The sequence below is a fragment of the Henckelia pumila genome, chromosome 1, assembly GCF_033568475.1.
Source record: "Henckelia pumila isolate YLH828 chromosome 1, ASM3356847v2, whole genome shotgun sequence".
NCBI classification, from domain to species: Eukaryota; Viridiplantae; Streptophyta; class Magnoliopsida; order Lamiales; family Gesneriaceae; genus Henckelia; species Henckelia pumila.
The window spans coordinates 129,432,732-129,455,567 of record NC_133120.1 but is presented as its reverse complement, the minus strand read 5'-3'; the positions used below and the strand labels follow the sequence as shown (position 1 = coordinate 129,455,567).

The 22,836-nt window shown below is 38.3% G+C and overlaps 1 non-coding gene across 1 annotated transcript; it reads right to left on the bottom strand.

Moving 5' to 3' along the window:
- Positions 1–7,566: 7,566 nt before the first annotated feature.
- On the bottom strand, positions 7,567–7,673 carry LOC140876764 (small nucleolar RNA R71). The gene has a single exon (XR_012148998.1). It is a non-coding gene; the product is annotated as a small nucleolar RNA R71 (small nucleolar RNA).
- Positions 7,674–22,836: the final 15,163 nt, after the last annotated feature.

Here is a 22,836-nt window from a genome sequence, read left to right as displayed (position 1 = left end):
ACAAATGAATAAACGCAACCACAATCGGTCTGAATTTAAATCAATTTATTACAAAAATGAAGAGGAGAAAGAATGGCAAAGACGCCAACTCGGAAGCTAAACAATAAAAGTAGCTTGAGAAATGAAGTAGATCATGGCAAAGCGGGTTGACGAGAAGCTAATAAAAAAGTTATAGTACTCTCATATTTTATCCAAAAATCTGATTTTAATTTGGTTATATAAGAAGAGTGGAGCCACTCCAAAGGCTGGGGTGGGCTCCAGCCCAGTCTTAATTTTTTTTCATTGTTAATAGTAATATCTTACTATATTATTAAAGTAGAGACCCTCTAATTAACAAACTTTCAATTAATTGGTGAAGTTTGATTTGAAATTACCATTATCTCCTAACACAATTTTCAATAAAACCAAAATTATTGGGCAAAATAGTCATTTTATACGGTTTGCTCTTTTCTAGCCATTAAAAGCTCACTTTGTGCCATTTGATATTATTTTATTTACAAAAATGACACTCACTTTATGAGATATATATATTTTTTGTGAATATTTGTTTAGAAAAACGTTATATTTTTATTATTTTTTAATTTCACATTTACTATATTATTAAAGTAAAGACCCTCTAATTAACAAACTTTCAATTAATTGGTGAAACTTGATTTGAAATTACCATTATATCCTAACATAATTTTCAATAAAACCAAAATTATTGGGCAAAATAGTCATTTTATACGGTTTTCTTTTTTCTAGCCATTAAAGGCTCACTTTGTGCCCTTTGATATTATTTTATTTATAAAAATGACACTCACTTTATAAGATATATATATTTTTTGTGAATATTTGTTTAGGAAAACGTTATATTTTTATTATTTTTAATTTCACAATTTATTATTTATTTTCTTCGTTAAAAAAACGAAATGTACGAGCACGGAACGCGTGCAGCGAAATACTAGCGTTATATAAATCTTGAGGACCTTTGAATAACTGTTTTTTGTTGTATCATGATTTACGAAAAATATTTTCCAATTTTACCCTTTTATCCACTTTTTTCTCCACTTTTTTCTCTTCTACCTTTTTAAATATAGTAGTATATTAAATTTATATTATTTTTCCAATAACTAATTTTCAACTACTAAATAATATATTATTTCATAAATAAATATCATATATTATATCACACACGCAACTGCGTGTGTTTCTATCGCTAGTATATATAATTGTTTAGGCCCAAATATGATTATACCCAGATTAAATTTTTGTTTAGCCTAAGATTTGTTCAATCTCATTTTCTAAAATATATTTATGTAGATTTAGTCCAGCTTATTTTTTGAAATATATATATTTGTGTTATTTCATTTATAAAATTGGTTTTGAAAGAAAATAAAAGCAGATGAAACACATCTCATTCTTGACGCAATTTTTCTATTCAAGTTACTTCCCATTCTCTCCAAAATTTTAATTTTTAACTTGATTTTGTATTTCTTTAAATTATATTTTTTAACCCCTTGATTTCATTTATGTGTGCACTTGTGGGTTTCTTGAAAAGAATTGTGAAGTGGCTTTTTGATAGATTTTTAAAATTATTTTGTTTAGTTTCTATAATTTTATGTGAAAATTTTGCATTTTTCTTTTTGAAAAATGTAAATAATATGTGTTTTTGAGTGATTCACTTGTATGGTTTATAAATATTACTTGTTTTATTTATAAAATGGAAATATAAATTTTTGCATTTTAAAGTTCATTCACTTCTTTTATCAGAATGAGGTGTTTTTGAGTGGCTCGCGTGAAATTTTTTTTATAATGCGTTTTATTACTTGAAACATATATTTTTTTTTGCGTCATTATAAAGATATAGATTTAACTATATAACGATAAAATTTATATATATTATATATGCAAAACTTATATTTTCATACAACTAATGAGATTTTTCGAAATCAGCTCACGTGAAACATTATATCTTAATTATTTATATTTTTTCATGTCAGTATCTAATTTTATAGTTACCGTACCATTAAATGTTTTGCAAGTGTTTATTGATTATAAATTAGTGTTTTATTATATTTAAATTTTAAATATTTATTTTACATCATTTAATTTATTTAAGGGGATCAATCATCCCAAGGTTAAATTTTTTCTAACTACGCCGAAGATCCACATATTTTTATAGCCCCTACATGTTACAACAATTTTGAACCTTTAATTTTAATATTAGGATATTTTCTTTATGCTACTATTGAACTCAACTGGCAAAAGCGACCAGCTTGTGTTGTTTGTCGGCTTGTTAAATTCCCACCCAAAAAGCTATATTTTTTTGGTTTAGATCCCACGTCATAAAAAATCCTCTAAAATGGGAAGAAATCTTTTACTAGATAATATGATGCATCGTTTATAATTGACCAAATTAAAGAGAGAATCAATAAAGAGCCACGCAGTGCAGAACTTAAATATATTTAAACCCATAAATGTAAAACCTTGAATTCTTGATATATAGACAAACCAAAGTTTAATTTTGTTCTACGACAAGAATAAGAAATTGACAAAATTATTATAAATTCCATTTGAAAATCAATTCGTGGTGTATATTGCATGCTTAGTCATAGTAACTTTTCACCTTTAAACCTTATCCCTTGCGTCTTGAAAAGCACAAAAAATACCAAAAATGAGGGACACCAAGATCTTGTATAAAACGAAGCGCTTGTCGACGACAGAAGAAAGTGGCACCTACAAATAATGTAATAAAAATGTTGCCAATTCATAATCTGAATGATTGAAAAGGGTTCTCTTGAAGTGTGCTTTTTCTCGACTAAATTATGAAAAAGAATTAATGTGTTCAGTGCATCCATGAAAGAAACAGCTTGAATGGGCCATATATTGCCTTGGAAGACCATGAGCAATATATGTGGGATCTCTAAAATGATACAAATTTATGAATCTTTAAGCCCACTTGGATTCACTTTTTTAATTAATTAGTAGCTCAATCTTTCTGATTGGCGATACTCATTTGATTTGAACCAATTTTTGATCGAATGAATTCAATTTTTAGATGATTGCATCGATCAATACATTAAAGTTTTTATGCACTTGGACCAACAAATAGTCCCTCTCCCAGCAAGTACTCCAACAAATTCATGAAAATCAAAGTTTCAACACTATTTATTTTTGCAGAATTAAAAGCAAAATTGGTGTTTTAAATTAGCCGACTTGGGTTTTTGATAATCTAGCTAATTTGTCAAATTTAATCGTAACGCAATGAATTCTTTTTTTACCCCTTATTTGCACTTTTACTTTGTTTGATTTTCGCCAAAATTCTCAACTTACATGATTAATTTCTGAAGTCATGTCAATAATGTTCAACATTCCACCAGCAAAATCAGATTGTATATGTATATATAAATTTATTGCTGCGATATCAAATTTTGATCTATTAAAGTTCCAAAATGTTTGTATACAACTACACTACATAGGATATAATATATATATAGGAGGAACAAACTAACACGGAGTCCTGTTGGCTGTTTCTGAAGCATACACACCACACATGCAAGGAGAAGGATCCAAGGCAAGTGGGATCCATATTAGAAAATTTGAATCAGTCATATTCTTAATGTGTGTTGGGAATGAGATATGCGTAGATATCAGGTAGAAGATAAAGACATCACTAATTAATTACCATTAGAAGGCAAGTTAAAGAACCAAGTACAATATAATGTGGACATCAAGCTTCAATCGTGGTGCATGTAGTTAATATATGTATATATAGTTTCTGAGATTAACCCTTCACAGGCCCAGTTCATTATATGAGATTTCGGAGACATGAGTCTAATTTAAGAATTTGAGCCCCTCAAAATAATAGATCAAATTTTTTTTTTTAATTTTCGAAAGATGACATATTATCTCTTTTTGGATCGTTTTTAATTTAGTCCAAAAACTTATCGCTCTGATATCACTTAATGTGAGACATCGGTTCTAATCATCTAATCATAAATAAATCCTTCAATCAATAATAAAAGTCGAGACAGAAAACAAGTAATTTTTTTTAAAAGGCATGCACGGACCCCGTGCACACCTCCGTGCCCGGGTCCGTGCATTAAACTATAGTCAAAGGTTTGCATACTACAAAATACACGAACCCCATGCACACCTCCGTGTCCATGCATAAAATGCACGAAAATACAACTTTCTGCCTCAACCAAAGTACACACGGACCCTTACCCGGAGGTGGCATGGGGTCCGTGCATGTCAAACATAACACAATGCTCGGAGGCAAAGTGTGTCCGGACCCTGGCACGGGGTCCGCGCTCTGCTACACCAGCAAAAAAATAAAAGCATATCATGTCTGAAACTCATGCTAAAACAACTCCAAAACATATTCTATCACATGCATTATAACCTCAATTCAACTAAATACAATACATGAAAGTTCTAGCATTGTTCAAATACTCCAAACGGTAGTACATGCATAGGTTCGAGTCTAAACCACAACAAAGTACATAACAAGTTTGATTACAAATCAACTTCTAAAACCAAGTCCCCACATCTATCATCTCATCCCAATTTAGCCATGCTACCACTGACTCGACTTGCCCCACCTGTTGCCAAGCACACATACAAAGACAAGACAACAATCGAATAAATTCGCGGAGAATAATATTCTCAGTAAAAGAAACAAAACATGCAATATCAAATCATATATCAAATCATGACATATATAACAATAATGTAATTCCAAAGAGTAAACTAAAATGAGATGCATGTCTTCAAAATTCGAGATTATCTAATCGGATAATCAAAGGGTAATTCGGTTCTTCGATTCTTCGGTTGGGATCCCGAGGACAAAATATTACAACAATCACACCGACTCTCCCATTCGAGGTGGACGATGCATATTTCAATCCTTTAGACTCTGAAGCAACTATAAAGAGTTGATCGGGCCATTGGAGTAATTCGTCGACCAATGCCACTCGAATATAGTTCTCAAAACGTCTTATTCAAAATAAAAACGAAACATTAATTTGGCACAATATGAATGCATGTGTAAATCCTCAATCACTCAAGTAAATTCAAGTAAGTCAAATATTTCAAATAACATGCAAGTATGTGATTTCTTTGGAAACTCGAAAATCAACTAGGATTCGAGTATTCGTCTCATTCAAGCCGATGTCGTCTTATACCTTTCTTGGTTTCGAAGCTCCAACTCTGAACTAGCTACAAAAACAAGAGTCTCCAATCACAATCTAATCGAATAGCATCAAACAACATCTATCTTTGAATGAGAAATAAACTTTACCGTCTTCAATTCTCTATCGATTCAAAATCCGAAATCTCAAAGTTCAACAATTCTCAGAAAAATCTGAAATGAAGTAATATAGGATCGAAGTTAACATTCAAACTCAAAGGAACACGACTCAAACAATTCAAACCGATCGATATTCCAAAATTCGAACTGACAGCTGATAAGTGCATTTTATGCACTTAATTTATATATAATTTGACTTGGCTTTTGTTATGTATCGAGTGGATATTATGCGTATTTGTTGTTGTTTTTGTGAGTTGCAAAGATTTGAAGAAAAGTAGCAAGAAGAAGCGGAAAGATGAATTATAGATAGAAAAGTTTACAAAATTACTGGAGCTTTTACAGACATCCAAATCCGATCTTCACCGTTCAAATTTAAGTTTAAGATGCTTTAAAGTTTCTGTCCAAATTTTAGCTTGATCCAACGGCTAGAACTTGAGTTGTGATTTTTACAAAAATGCTACGCGGAAAGTGAAATGGAAGAACAAGTCGCGCCCCAGCGCCATATTTATAGCACTCCTGCGCCCGTAAATTCATATCCATATCGCCCCAGCGCCTCACTTAGAGCGCTCCAGCGCCAGACGTCTTTCATTGAAAATAAAATACGAAACTTGAGCGCCCCAGTGCCGAATAATTAGCGCTCCAGCGCTGCGTAGTCTCCAAAAATATGGAAAGTCTCTAATCGAGTTTAAAAAGGATTTTATGGCTTATCTTGAAAGAGAAGAGGGTTTAGAGAGGATTCAGAGCATAGAGACGGCTATTGAGAGTTTTTAAGTGCACAAGAGCTCGATAATTTGATACGAAGACGGAAGACGGCGACATCCGGCGACGGAAAAGCTTAATTTTACTTCGTTCTAGTTTTCTTTTGAACTCTATTTTTCTAGTTTGATGGATTATTTGAAGAACATGTTTTGTTTGATCTTTGAATTTATTATGAACTAATTTCTTAGTCTAGAGGTAGACGGATCTTGAATGAAAACCATGATTGAGATATTTTGATTTACATATTTGAATTCTTCGCACAGTTTATTTGTGTTTTCCTGATCTTAATGCTTTCAATTTACTGGCCATAGATTGAATGATATTTTATTTGAAATCTATCACTCGAGAGAGGAGATTTTGAATACGACATAGGAAAATACATCTTTGATGTTTATATTGTTCGAAAGACATATAACTCCATAAAAGTCATTAGAAGAATTCTTGTGCTATTTACCGGATTTAATAGTTGAACTTAGATAGAGATATTGAGTTTGCTATTAAATACGAATTTCTGCTTGACACTCGAGAGAGGTAGTAGAAAATAATATGGATTCTTGGCTAATAAATTAGAAGAGTTTAGAATTGAAAAATCATTAGAAATAAATTGTGGTGGATAGTCAAGTGAAGTCGAACCTCTAGCATTCATCGCTTATTGATTTTTTCTCTCGTGAACTCGTGGTTATTTAGTTTTGTTTTTTTCAAATTTTAGTTTTATAAAAATCAAACTATTTTCGTTGCTCTACATAGGATTAGGATTTTATTAGTTGCAAATATTTGATATAATGTCATTTATTCATTCTCCGTGAGATCGACTTGGACTTAATTCCTATATTATAACTTGACATCGTGCGCTTGCGAGCGAAAAACACGCAACAAGTTTTTGGCGCTGTTGCCGGGGATTGAATTTTATTTGATTTATATTAAATTGTGCTAATTAGTTTTAATTTTGATTTAGAGCATTTTATTTTATTTTGTTGGTTCTAATTTAAAAAAATTTCCTGTCTATGTAGTTTATGCGAAAAATTCAAAGTTACGACTCACTGCTCTTTGATCCGAAAATCGAGAAAACTGCTAAAGCTTTGAGAAAAGCTAGAAGAGAAGAGTTGCAATAAAAGGCTGAAGAAAGGGAAAGAGCTGTCAATAATGCTCCGGTACCGATCAGATATCACTTTCGACCAATGATCAATACTCATTATTCTGGGATAGCTCGGCATAACATCACGACAAATAATTTTGAGTTGAAGCCAGCTCTGATTAATATGGTGCAGCAGAATCAGTTCAGGGGTGCAGCTACTGAAGATCCAAATCTGCATCTGCGTACTTTTCTAGATATTGCTGACACAGTGAAGATTCATGGTGTTACTGAGGACACCATCAGACTACGATTGTTCTCGTTCTCTCTTAGGGACAATGCTCGTAGTTGGTTGCAGTCACTACCTCTTGGGAGTATTACTACATGGGAAGACATGACATCCAAATTTCTGGCTAAGTACTTTCCTCCTGCCAAGTCTGTCCAATTGAAAATTGAGATCACTACTTTCAAACATCAAGATTATGAGTTACTGTATGAAGCTTGGGAGCGGTACAAGAAATTGCTTAGAAAATGCTCGAACCATAATTTTCCGGACTGGGAACAGATTGAGTTATTCTACAATGGTTTGAATGGCCCAACGAGGATTTCTGTGGATGCTGCAGCTGGAGGTTCAATATTTTCTAAATTTCCTAAGCAGGCTTATGAGATGCTTGAGCAAATGACTGTTAACAGTTATCAGTGGCCGAGTGAGAGATCTGTAATAAGGAAGCTTGCTGGAATTCATGAGGTTGATGCATTCACTGCTTTGACTGCTCAGATGGCTACTATTTCTACATAGTTGGCTGCACTGACAAAATGGAATCAAAGTTCTATTAAGACAGCATCGCTAGCGACTGCCGTAAATTCTGCTGATGGATTTGAGAGTGTGGAGCAAGCTCAATATGTGAACAACAGAAATTACAACAACTATCGAGGTAATCCTGTACCCAATCAATATCATCCTAGTTTTCATAATCATGAGAATTTTTCATATGCAAATAATAATAATGTGTTGAATCCTCCTCCGGGATACAATACAAATAAGGGTGAGGGTAAGCCTCCTTTGGAGGATGTTGTTAATGCTTTTGTGCAGGAATCAAGCAAGAGGATGATAAGAACTGAGACTCACCTGGACAGCTTAGAGACGCATGTGGCCAACATGGGTGCTGTATTGAAATCCATGGAGACTAGCATTGGAAAGTTGACGAACGAACTGAAAGATAATAACAGAGGCCAATTCCCAAGTAATACTGAGGTGAATCCCAAGGAGCAGTGTAATGCTATCACATCGAGGAGTGGAAAGCATGTGGATAATGAAGAGGGAAAATCTGAGAGCAAGACGTCTAAAAAATTTGCAGTTGACGAGAAGAAGATCGAGGAGAAAGAGTCTGAACCTGAGTAGAAACCGATGTACAAACCTCCTCTTCCATACCCCCCAAGGTTCAAGAAGAAGGCAGTGGACGAGCAATTCTCAAAATTCTTGGAGATTTTCAAGAAGATACATATCAACATCCCTTTTGCTGATGCTTTGGCACAAATGCCGAATTATGCAAAGTTTATTAAAGAGGTGATTTCCAAGAAAAGGAGGCTGCAAGAGAATGAGGTGGTGAGCTTAACTGAAGAATGTAGTATTGTTCTCCAAAAGAAGATGCCATAAAAGCTGAATGATTCAGGGAGTTTTATTATTCCTTACACTATTGGTTCTTTTTATTTTAATAATGCACTTTGCGATCTAGGATCTAGCATTAATATGATGCCTTTGTCTGTTTACAGGAGCTTAGGACTTGGCGATGTGAAGCCCACAATGATCGCATTGCAGCTAGCTGATAGATCTATCACATATCCGCTTGGAATCATTGAAGATGTTTTGGTAAAAATAGATAAATTTATTTTTCCGGCGGATTTTGTTGTGCTAGATATGGAGGAGGATGCAAATATGCCACTGATATTGGGGAGACCTTTCTTGGCCACTGCTGATGCCAAAATTGAGGTGAAGAATGGTGAGTTGTCGATGGGTGTGGACGGAGAAAGAATTATTTTTAACATATTCAAGAAATCAAGTAATCCACCCATCGAGGAATTATGCATGATTGAGCGAGTTATGAAGCTATATGGCCATCCCAAACTTGTTCATGAGGTAGATTCAAAGAAAAATGATCCGAAGGTGCCAAAGAATAAGAAAAAAACGAAGAAGAAATCAAAGTTTAAAAAGGTTGTTGAATATATTTGGAGGGTGAAAGCGAAAGGGAAGACCCTCAACAAAGCGGAACCGAACTAGAATTGGAATACAGTCGGGCTATGGACTATAAACTAAGCGCTTCTTAGGAGGCAACCCAAGCTAGTTTTTATGCGTTTTTTATTTTCTTTTAGTTGTTTTTGTTTTTATTTTTATCATGAGGAAAATAGACATTAATAATGATTTTGAATTGTGTAGGTTAAAAAATATGGAGCTGAAAGAGTTTAGGAGCCATCCCTGATGAAGAGTTTTGAGTGATTAAGATGGTGCCGAGTACTGACGCTTGTTGCCTAAGGTATGTGTCCCTTGTTTTTAATGAATACTATACATTAAGGACAATGCACAATTTAAGTTTGGGGGGATGTTTAAAAATTGTGAAAATTTGTAATTTTTTTATGAGTTAGCTATATTTAATCTTGAGTTCTCACATTTATGCACGAATGCCATGATTTTCTATACTCCTAGAAATTAGAGAAAAATTATGTGGATTTGTGATGTGGATTAGAGGAATTGATTCTTAACTCTTGTGATTTTTGTTTGAAACTGAGATAGATATTTATGAACACAGAAGTGATTTAGACAATTTTTTTTCCGAATCTATTGAGCCTATTTATTCACTCTATATTCTTAAAAATCCAAAAACCAAAATTGAGTCGCTAAAAAGTTCAAAGAAAAGTAATGGCGGAGAAAGTAAGGTGAGGGGAGGCCTTGAAAAAAAATGGATTGAAATTCTAGTCCAAATACAAGGCATAAAGATGGAGATGTATGGAGTAGAAAAAAGCCAAGACTAATGTCTGACAATGGAAATAAAAAAAATTTAGCTACTCATAATCCTGCACAAATTGAAAATATTCAATTCCCTTTGCTTTGAATTCTGAGTCTTTATTTACATTGATATAGATATGGATGCTTATCTCCTGCCGATTATACTTGAGACTAAATGATATCCGAAAAATTCATGTTGATCTGTGTGAGTAAAAGTTGAACTTGGTTGAGAGTATTTTGAAACTTGAGGGTGGAGTTAATGATTTTATGAAACTTACGGATTGCATGATTTTATCGAAAGTTAGGTGGGTAGAGGAGATTGGCAAATCACACACACACGAGAACTCTTGAGAAAATTAGCCGACATGTGTATTGAATCTTGGAATGTATAAATTCGGAGGTCGACTATATTGCTCATTATTATTTTTCTCGGGACTAGCAAAAGTTTAAGTTTGGGGAAATTTGATAAGTGCATTTTATGCACTTAATTTATATATGATTTGACTTGGCTTTTGTTATGTATCGAGTGGATATTATGCGTATTTGTTGTTGTTTTTGTGAGTTTCAAGGATTTGAAGAAAAGTAGCAAGAAGAAGCGGAAAGACGAATTATAGATAGCAAAGTTTACAAACTTACTGGAGCTTCTACAGACATCCAAATCCGATCTCCACCGTTCAAATTCAATTTTAGGATGTTTTAAAGTTGATGTCCAAATTTTAGCTCGATCCGATGGCTATAACTCGAGTTCTGATTTTTACAAATATGCTGCACAGATGGTGAAATGGAAGAACAAGTAGCGCCCCAACGCCATATTTATAGTTCTCAAGCGCCCGTAAATTCATATCCATAGAGCCCCAGCGCCTCAATTAGAGAGCTCCAGCGCCAGAAGTCTTTCATTGAAAAATAAAATACAAAACTTGAGCGCCCCAGCGCCGAATAATTAGCGCTCCAGCGCTGCGTAGTCTCCAAAAATATGGAAAGTCTCTAATCGAGTTTAAAAAGGATTTTATGGCTTATCTTGAAAGAGGAGAGGGTTTAGAGAGGATTCAGAGCATACAGACGGCTATTGAGAGTTTTGAAGTGCACAAGAGCTCGAGAATTTGATACGAAGGCGGAAGACGACGGCATTCGGCGACGGATAATCTTAATTTTACTTCGTTTTAGTTTTATTTTGAACTCTATTTTTCTAGTTTGATGGATTATTTGAAGAACATGTTTTGTTTGATCTTTGAATTTATTATGAACTAATTTCTTATTCTAGAGGTAGACGGATCTTGACTGAAAACCATGATTGAGATATTTTGATTTACATATTTGAATTCTTCGCACAGTTTATTTGTGTTTTCCTGATCTTAATGCTTTCAATTTACTGGTCATAGATTGAATGATATTTTATTTGGAATCTATCAGGCGAGAGAGGAGATTTTGAATACGACATAGGAAAATACATCTTTGATGTTTATATTGTTTGAAAGACATATAACTCCATAGAAGTCATTAGAAGAATTCTTGTGCTATTTACCGGATTTAATAGTTGAACTTAGATAGAGATATTGAGTTTTCTATTGAATACGAATTTCTGCTTGACACTCGAGAGAGGTAGTAGAAAATAATAGGGATTCTTGGCTAATAAATTAGAAGAATTTAGAATTGAACAATCATTAGAAATAAATTGTGGTGTACAGTCAAGTGAAGTCGAACCTCTAGCATTCATCGCTTATTGATTTTTTTTTTCTCGTGAACTCGTGGTTATTTAGTTTTGTTTCTTTCAAATTTTAGTTTTAGAAAAATCAAACCATTTTCGTTGCTCTACATAGGATTAGAATTTTATTAGTTGCAAATAATTGATATAATATCATTTATTCATTCTCTGTGGGATCGACTTGGACTTAATTCCTATATTATAACTTGACATCATGCGCTTGCAAGCGAAAAACACGCAACAACGGCATAACGTCTATATTTCGATCAACCGAAAAAGCACAACTTCAATATATCAATCATAAAAAAACTCCAATCATCAACCATTCATCAAAACCAAGCAAAAATCGACCATAACCCAATCTCTCATTTTTGAATTTGCTTTAAAAAATCATAACAATCCCGTACTTCGTTCTTTTTCCGATCCGACTTCGAATAAATGATAAATGCTAGCTCAAGCACGTTATATCCAAAAATAATTCAATTCTAACAACACACAAAAATTGAAGTATATCCGATCGAAGAAATACTTACGATAGAACGAAGCCTTCGATGTCGTGATCGCGAATATGCTTTCGGATTTAATTTCTATAGGACGGATCGATCAAAAACCGGAATTGAAAAGCTTGAAAGAAACTTTCCTTATCTTCAATGGAGGGCGCACGGTTTGGAAGAAGAAGAAGAAGTAAGAAGGAAGACTAGTCATGCAAATAATATAAGACTTAGTCAAATACTCAAAATTGCACTTAAGCCCCTAAATTCTTCAAAATTTGCAAAACAACCCCTTATCAAATAACAATTCAGCCCTCAAATTCTATAATCTCCGAAAATCGCTAAGAAACTCAATTAAGATAAATTCGGTGTTACAATTCTGTGAAACCCCGGATTTTTAGAATTTATATATTAATTCATGGTATAATTATATATTTCGAGATAATATTGGAGAAAGAGTATATATTTAGATTTTATTTATTAATTTTGTGAGATATTTAGTTTACAAAATTAAGATAAGTAATCAAGATATAGATGGAGTAAAATCTTTAAGTGATATGATTTTCATTCAAACTTTGATTATCGATATTTTAGTCAATATTAAATTTATTGGTGCCTATAAATAGAGGAGCAGTGCTTGTAGAATAATCACACCTAAATCATCTCTATTTTCTCTCCTTATTTTCGAGAAACCCAGTTAGTTTGTAGGTTTAGTTTTCGGCCACTTTCTCTCCTTTTTGTTGAGGAAAAAGGCTGCAAAATTTATTCAGAAAGTCGGTCATTTTATTTCCTTATTTTCGAGAATAGCAGACCACTTGGGTCAAAGAAATTGTCCAATTTTCTTATAATTCTCACGTGGAGTTAGATTAGAAAGTGGAGGAATTAAAGATTTGTCCAATAATCTACCACCACGTGGACTAGGAAGCAAAGTGAATTCTTGGGAAAACGCAATTCTGATTTTTCGAGACATCTGTGAAGTATTTAATCTCGCACCAATATATCCAGTGTAGTAGCCCGTACCCAAAATCAGTGATTAAGGATTAATCAACGCTAATTAAATAGATTGGGTACCGGACGGATCGGAAGCTCCGATGCAGGATCGGACGTTCCGATCGACATCGGAAGCTCCGATGCAGGATCGGAAGCTCCGATGGTATTACGTCAGGCATGACGTGTGGCAGGATCGGAAGCTCCGATCGCCCCTATCCGAAGTCAACCAGTGATATTTTGACACGTGGTAGATGAGGATCTTCGGAAGTTCCGATGGAAGGATCGGGCGTTCCGATCGAAGATCGGAAGTTCCGATCAAGGATTGGAGGTTCCGATCGATGCCTATAAATAGAAGGCCGATGCTTCACTTTCAATTGCCAATTCCGAGAATCCCTCTCTATTCCAGGCATATTTGAGTAGTTCTAGTCTTCATAGGCTTGACCCGGGGGTTGGCGAGGCGTTCGATAGTCGTAGCGAAGTTGTGCCCAAGTTCTGGAGGCATCGACATCAAAGGGCTAACGACGGACGAAGGTATAGCTTTTGCTTCCTATAAATATTTAGGAGTATGCAATAGCTTAGTTAAGGCTTTTAGAGCACTTTAATGATAGTAGTATCATTTGGCAGTGTAGAACAGACTATAGGCGTGGATCTAGAATTGGTAGATCTCGCACTGATTTGAGGTACGAAAGTACTGTTCGAGATATCCTGACTGAGTATGTATGTATTATGTGACTGCATGGTTTATATGTCATTGATTTATGCTGCATTCATTTGCATACTGAGCTATCTCCTTCGAGATGTCTATTAGTAGGGTTGTACCCTATCCTGTTAGTGGATGGACTTCCATGGCTTTGGGTCCGGTAAATCCACTGGTATTATGGTATGAGAGCCACCTCCTGAAGCGACGGCATAGCGTGCTACATACCAGGGCCCGGTCTGTCTCTGTTATCTGATTCTTGACCTCGAGTTATAAAGAGTTCACTTTGCATGCATGTATACTCATACTCTCGTACTGAGCGTTTTATGCTCAAGTCTCGTACTCTGTGTTTCTGGACACCCTATTCCATGGGGCAGGTTTGCGATTGGACAAGGCGGGTGGATCCAAGAGGGGCTAGGCAGTGATTGGCCAGCTGGAGCTTCGCCTAGGTTTTATTCTGTTGTTATTGGATTGATACAACTATTCGATTGAGTTGTATTATTTTTGGGTATTTACAGATTCCTTGCCTTGGGATTGTATAATGTTTATGGTTTTCACAGTTTTATTCTGATATCCATTTAATTAAGTTAATTGCATGCCTAAGTTCTGTTTAGTAGGGGATCCTGGTAAGGGTCACTACATTTATGGTATCAGAGCATGCAAAGTATTCTTGGGATTTAGATTCTACATAAGATAACCGTTAGGTTAATTTTGTAGATGGCAGATCGTGAAGACCAGAGTTCTCATGGCAGTATTGGTGGGCGTTGGGGTGATGCCGATCGGGAGCCTCGTCGGGAACGCCGCCATCGTCATCGAGATGAGGACCGTTTCAGTGTACGTCGATTCTTGCAGATGGGGCCTAAGCCCTTGGTTGGAGGTGAGTCTCCGGAGGATGCGGAGAACTGGTTAGACCGCATGGAGACGACTTTTCAGACTTTCCAATGCACCGAGGAGCAGAAGATGGAGACCCTTGGTTATCTTCTGGATGGACGTGCGCGCAGGTGGTGGAGGTTTATTTCTGCACCTTTTGTTGCGGCGAGAGGAGTGGCCACTGGGCCGAGTTCCGCACAGCTTTTCTGAAGCTGTATTTTCCTCCTGCACTCCGTCAGTCGAAGGCGGGCGAGCTACTGAGTCTGCGACAGGGAGCCATGTATATTGATGAGTATCAGCATAAGTTCTTTGATCTGCTATCCTATTGCCCCGAGATTGCCGACAGCTCCGAGATGAAGTATAATCTATTCCTTCAGGGCCTTAACCCTGAGATCCATGACCGTGTGGCGGTTGGTGACGACATGTCCTACGAGGGTTTCGTGAGCCGTTGCCACCAGGCAGAGGACAGCATTCGACGGAACAGGTCTTTCTCTCAGTCGAGACCTGCTAGTTCTTTGGGTCCCCGTGCTCAGACTTTCAAGAAGTCTGGATCTACTTCTTCTTCCTCTGGCTCTGCTGGTGTTGTCCGTTTCGGTAAGAAGGACAAGTGTGATCACTGTGGGAAGAACCATCCGACCGACCGTTGCCGTAGAGCTTCTGGAGCTTGTTTTCGTTGCGGTGAGGTGGGTCATATCCGGAGGGATTGTCCACTATCTGGGGGAGGCGGTTCTGGTTCTGGTTCTGGATCTGGTTCTCAGGCCACCGTTCAGCAGAGGTCGCAGGGACAGCCTGCTGAAAGTTCTCATTTGAGGCCACGAGCTTCTGGCCAGGTGTTTGCCCTGAGACATGATCAGGAAGTGGAGGAGAATGAGAAAGTCATCGCAGGTACATTTTTGCTTTATGGTATACCTGCTCTTGTACTTATTGACACTGGTGCATCTCATTCCTTCATTTCTGCACGTTTTGTTTAGAGGCATAAGTTACCTTGCATTTCACTAGACGTAGTAGTTTCAGTTTCTACTCCGACGGGTCAGTCTGCTTTGGCCAAGCGCCTAGTGATGGGTTGCCCTTTAGAGTTCGAGGGTAACATTTTGATTGCAAATCTCATGGTCTTGCGATGGATGATTTCGATTGAATTCTGGGAATAGATATGTTGACTACCTATCGAGCTTCAGTGGATTGCTATCAGAGATTAGTACGCTTTCATCCGGAAGGGAGTGAGAGCTGGTTTTTCTATGGTAAGGGAGCGCGACCCCCGATGCCTTTGGTATCAGCTTTGAGAGCCTGTCGAGCTCTATAGTCTGGCGGGGAAGGCTAACTTATCTATGCAGTTGATTTGTCCACTGAGAGTATTGGGATAGAGAGTATTCCTGTTGTGGATGAATTTCCAGATGTATTTCCTGATGAGATTCCGGGTTTTCCTCCTGTTAGGGAAGTCGAGTTTGGTATAGAGTTGATGCCTGGTACTTCACCTATTTCTCGAGCACCGTATCGTCTGGCTCCGTCAGAGATGCGTGAGTTGAAGAATCAGCTACAGGATCATTTGGACAAGGGGTACATTCGTCCTAGTGTATCTCCTTGGGGAGCTCCTGTTCTTTTTGTAAAGAAGAAGGATGGGTCTATGCGGCTATGCATTGACTATCGGAAGCTGAATCGAGTCACTGTGAAGAACAAGTATCCTTTGCCTCGTATTGATGACTTGTTTGATCAGCTGCAGGGCACTTCAGTTTACTCCAAGATTGACTTGAGATCTGGGTATCATCAGTTGAGAGTCCGAGATCAAGACGTAGCCAAGACTGCATTCCGTACTGGCTATGGGCATTACGAGTTTCTAGTGATGCCATTTGGTTTGACTAATGCGCCGACTATATTCATGGACCTGATGAACCGTGTCTTCAGGGAGTATTTGGACAAGTTTGTCGTGGTCTTCATTGACGACATCTTGATGTATTCGCGTAATACGGAAGAGCATGTTTCTCACTTGCGGTTGGTACTGCAGACTCTTCGAGATGAGCAGTTATACGCCAAGCTGAGCAAGTGTGAGTTTTGGATGGATCGAGTGGTCTTTCTTGGCCATATCATATCCAGGAAGGGGATTTCTGTTGATCCAAGCAAGATTGAGGCGGTGCTTAATTGGTCGCATCCGACGACAGTTGCTGAGATCCGTAGTTTTCTGGGTCTAGCAGGGTATTATCGTTGCTTCATTCTGAACTTCTCTCAGTTAGCTCGACCGTTAACGCAACTTACTCGCAGGGGTGTTGATTTCGAGTGGTCCTCCGAGTGTGAGGAGAACTTCTGTGAGCTTCGACGGCGGTTGACTTCTGCGCCGGTGTTGGCATTACTGTCAGGATCTGGAGGGTATGTGGTGTACACTGATGCTTCTCTTCAGGGGTTAGGTTGTGTCCTGACTCAGAATGGGCATGTGATTGCATACACTTCTAGACAGCTGAAGCTTCACGAGGACAACTACCCAGTCCATGATTTGGAATTGGCAGCCATTGTGTTCTCTTTGAAGATCTGGCGTCATTATCTATATGGCGAGAAATTTGAGATCTTCACCGACCATAAGAGTCTCAAGTATTTGTTCACTCAGGCGGAGTTGAACATGAGGCAGAGACGTTGGATGGACTTGATTAAGGACTATGATTGCGAGATTATGTACCATCTGGGAGCTGCTAATCTCACTGCTGATGCTTTGAGTCGCAAGGTGCGACTATCCGTACTTCAGACTTGTTCGATGTCTAGTGCGATCAGTGACTGTTGTACTTCAGGATATACTTTCAAGTATAAGAAAGGTATGTAGAGTATCCAGATGTTTGCGATATTATCTGTAGTGACCCGTATCCAGAATTAACGATTAATGAGTATATTAATCGTGTATTCATGTTTAGATTAAGTAAAATATGATTAAGGAAATTCCAAATGGGTTAACGGAGTTCATAAATGGATCAAGGACACTCGAAAATGGCTTAGAAGGCCCCAAGACTCGAGTGGGATCGAAACCACCGATCCAGGATCGGAGCTTCCGATCTTGGTGACATCGGAACCAAATCGGAACCATATCAGAAGCATGGAGATCGGAACTTCCGATCAGCAATCGGAGCTTCTGATCGGCTGTCGGTGACAGGTGTGTGGTTGGGTTTGACACGTGGCATCGGAGCTTCCGATCGGAGGAACGGAGCTTCCGATCTTCACGTTCGGAGCTTCCGATCAGGAACGGAGCTTCCGATCGTTGTCTATAAATATAGGTGCGAGGGCTTCATTTTTTTTTTTTTTTTAAAAAAAAAACACCGCCGGGAGCGGGGGGTTAGGCAGACCCCTACCTGTATATAAACATAAAAAAAAAAAGCGATACAAATAAAATGCGAGGGCTTCATTTCAAAGCGCACCGAATTCCTCTCCTTTGCTCTCGTGGCTCTATTTTAGGGATTTGGGTACTCTTAATTTAGAGTTGGAGTAAGGAACATATTTTAGTATAGTCGGACAGTGTCTGACATAGTAGCGGAGCAGTGCTCGTGTAGCGGAGCAGTGCTCGAGGCTGTGGAGCTGCAGCAGGGGTGTACCCCGAGTTGCGATATAGTCGCCATCAGCGGGCTAACGACGGACGCAGGTATAGCTATGGTCTCCTTAAATTATTTAGGAGTATGCAATAGCTTAATTAAGGCTTTTAGAGCTTAATTATTGATGCATGGGTATTTGCATTGTAGAACTGATAAAGGCTTGGAACCTAGAGCGGGACAGCTAGGAACTGCCTGTAGTAAGGTACGTAAGTACAGACTGAGATAGCTAGCGGGTTTGCATGCTTATATGTTGCATTTGTGTGTCATATTATTATGCAGCATGTGCATATCATATTGTGCCTGTCCATCTTGTGAGATGAGCCATGTAGGGTCGCTCAGCCCTGTTAGGACGGTTGATGTCTAGGGCCTAGTGACAGACGGGTCATGGGTGATTAGCATCTGGGGACACAGTCCACGTCCTATAGGAATGAGCAGTGTCGACAGGGTTTGCTCCTCGGGTTGTACCACTCATGTCCTAGGCGCCATTACTGAGCAGTTATATACAGTTATCTCAGATATGGATACCCTATCATTTGCATGCATCATATTTGTATGTTTTACCCAGTGCTTTCGTATTGAGCTTAGAGCTCACGTCCAGTCTTTTTTGTGTACCTGGACACCCCATCCGACGGGGCAGGTGTAGGTGTAGGATTGAGCACCAGGAGCTTGGAGTAGCCAGCGACCAGTGAAGACAGCAGGATTAGCTGTAGGTTTTTCCTTTAGGGTTATTTATTCGATTGGGTTGTATAATCGAATTTATTTAACCGGTTGTATTCTGCCGATCTGTTTTTATTTAAAGTCTTCCGCAGCGATTTATTTAATGCATGTTTAATTATGCTCTTAACTCTGATTAGGTAGTGGATCCGGGTAGGGTCACTACATTTATTGGTATGAGAGCATATGCATGCAAGAGACTTGGGATATAGTAATGAGACTTTGGGTTATCCTTATAGGATGGATGAGACATTGGAAGAGGTAATGATGCGGCGATTAAGTTGCCCAGAGACTATCATTATCGGTCGGATTTCTGAAGAATTGGCTTAATGGGATTTCAGCAAGTGCGGATAGGAGTGATGGATCGTGTCCGAGTTTTCAAAACTTCTACTCATGTGGATCCTAGCTTTGGATCAAGTACCGGATGCCAAAGGCAGTGGCAGAGCATTGGATGGGACGCACTTGATGCTTGCATCTATATCGTCCATACCATGATAACACTACTCTGAAGATTCTTCAGTCGTAGATGGAGAGATTGTCAGATAGACCTTCACCAGGGAATGCCTTGAGTGCCTAAAGCATGACAGGTTTCGAGCGTAAGGTCTTTAACCTCATGCAGAACATGGTTTTGCCGGTATGCTTGTATCGATGCTTTCGGTAGGCACACGGGAAACTTCATGTTCAAAAGCATGATATGAATACAAGAAGAACGCTGATGGTAGATCGTGAGCAGAAGGGGTCGACTGACATGCACTGACGCAGAGCATAGCTGGTTAGCTATCACGAGCCATTTCTCCAGAGCTCTTCGTAGGAGGACATGTAGAGAGACTTGGTCGGGAGTATGCTTGTTTCGATGCGTGTGTCGATTAGAAGCTTCATGCTCAAGAAACGAAGACTAGTACGATGATTTAAATACTGTATTGATGTAGTTGTAAACAGTATTTCAGTTGTAATAATCATCATACTTTGGTTGTATCATTTCAAGTTCGATTGTACATTTCACTGTATTTTGAATACTGTATGTATTACATAGGATTGTAATTGAGAAATTGTACATAAATGGAAGCAATGATACATGTTTTATTTATCCAGCAATTCGTGGATGATTGCAAGTGATTTTGCTAGGATTGGCATTGTTTTAGTTGATTAGTGTTCAACTGCTGTAGCTCATGGGATTTGAGTGGGCCGACTGTGGCAGTGTGACTTGTGGTTAGTCTAGGCGTTTTCCTAGGATTGATCGAGTTAGTCAGTGGACTATGTTAGTGCCAGCGATGAGTGGACTCATCTAGGGGCATAAGGGTATTGTTCGGTTTAGAACATTTGGGCTTTGTTCTAAGTTGTTTCCTTAGAATAGTAGGCTGTTTGACCTTTGTTAGGTTGAGTCTTGTGATGATGGGTTTTCATCAGGATATCAGGTCCAGTATATGCCGAGAGTTGTGGACTATGACCATGACTAGACATGATGAGGCGCGACCCTATGCCAGTGTTACTCTGGGAGTCCTTGTACTTCAGAGGGTACCTGGGAGCCATGTGCTTCAGGATTGGCGGTGGGAAGGCTACTCAGTCTAGGGATTTAGTGACATTCACGACGAGGTATGACCTTGGATTAGATATCAGGTTTGATATCGATGGTTCGATATCGTCTGGTGAGCCAGAGATATACATTGAGTTTTCTGCTATGGGAACCAGTCATGGAGGGATTTTCTTGACAAGTGTGTACTATGAGCAAATAGGTATTAACCTTTGGGTTACTGCTAGACATATGGATCTAGTAGGTGGACGGATTCTACCAGCGATGGCTATGGGTTGTCATCAAAGTTGTGGTTAGAATTTCCTTGTTATTTGGTCTCAATGATCGCCAGAGATGAATCTTCTGGGATTACTGTAATCAGGAACGATTGCAAGTGGACTTGTATGATCAAGTTAGGTGCTAACTTGACAGTGGAGACAAGCAAGGGAGTTGGTAGTTTCCAGTATAGTGCATTCTTGTTAAGAAGGAAGCTGATATTGATCCAATCAATTGCTTAGTGATATCAATAGGTCAGGAAAGGATCATGTTGTTGTTTCATGTGAGAGTTTTCCATTGAACAACAATAGTGAAGAATGTTGACCAAACATTTCAGTTAAGTGAGGACATCTATGTGTACCGTGGTGGTTGAATCCAACGAGTAGTTGGAAATGCTAATGGACATTAGTAAGGAAACACCAGTTGTCTGATCTGTGTGACATTAGCTAGGATCTGATCCTCGAGATCTAGCAGGAGGTGTCACTAGCCTTCTAGCGTGTGATGAACGATGTCTCTGAAATGACAGAGATAGTAGAATTTCAACTTAGTAGCCAACAAGATTGTTGTGGGAATTGAAGATTTCGCAAGGTAACAATGAAGCAACTTTGTTCTTTCCAGTCAACCAGCCATATCCGTGCGGATTGGTTGTCAAGAATATTGCGCGTCAGCAATGATCGATATCTGGATGTGCGTTGGGTGGCAAGTTACTTCGAGCACAAGTATTTCCCAGGATTGACTAGGGAATCGACGAATTAGGTCTTTCAGTGCTGAGACTGATGCGTTCAGCAATGGAGCAATTTGACTATTGAGAATCCGTTGGGATTTAGTTCCAGGATCAGTATGTTCAACCTTGGGAGGTTGGTATGAACTGATGGTATTATCAGAGACTCTGAGTTGAGTTATACCAGGTGCAATGACTGTCGAGTTTCGAGACAGAATTGGAAGCGTTTCCATATGTCTGTGCACTATGGAATGTCCCAGTCGAGCATATTGGTGGGAGCTTGCCTTAGTCTTGATGTGTGTACAGTGGTTGCGAGTATGTATAACTAACCAAAGGATGTCTATCGATTGAAATTCATGAGGTGAATAACCTATGATCGAGGTGATGTAGATCATCAGCGGCGTGATGACTTCCATTGGAATGTATGCGTGACTTCGCAGGCCAATGGCTAGGAGATGACGTAGCATCATGAATTGCAAGTGATGATAGTTATCATCAAGGCATAGTGTCGAGTTATACTAAGAAACATGAACTGTGATTTGCACTAGACATGATGGTTTAAGTTCTCAGTATCCTTGGGAAGCTGGTTGTGCTTCAGGGAGAGTGGGGAGGGTAACCAGTCTAGGGAACATTGTGAGCAGTTACGTTGAAGTATAGACTTGAGTCAACTGGATTATCTTAAAGCGAGATCCATGTTAGAATGTGTCAGCACGATGTTGGGGATTAGTTTTTTCCTAACTAGAGGTGTTGAGCACCGGGAACTTTTGAAACCATTAGATGGTTAATTTGATTAGTGATTCGACGATTGTCGTAAACCAATCAGGTTATGATTTGGTTTTCGTCAGTCTAAGACTTTTCCTTGGGACAATGATCTCGATCAAACGGGTGTTTGTATCCTTCGTGATCAGGGAGATCTTGGTCAGGATGGAAGGCGTATCAGTGTTGTGATATACTAGTGCTAGAGGAGTTCGACTGTCGACCAGTAGCGAAGTAATTTTCAGCTGGGAAAATGTTAATGCGGTTCAACATTAATGAAGCTTGCAGAGAATTCGATGGGAGTCTGAGTGTGTCGGAGGATATTTCGACCCGACACTCGAGCCAAGGTTTCTTGTACATTCTTGAGGTTTTACCCTAGATTTCGAGGACGAAATCTTTTAAGGGGGGGAGAATGTAGTGACCC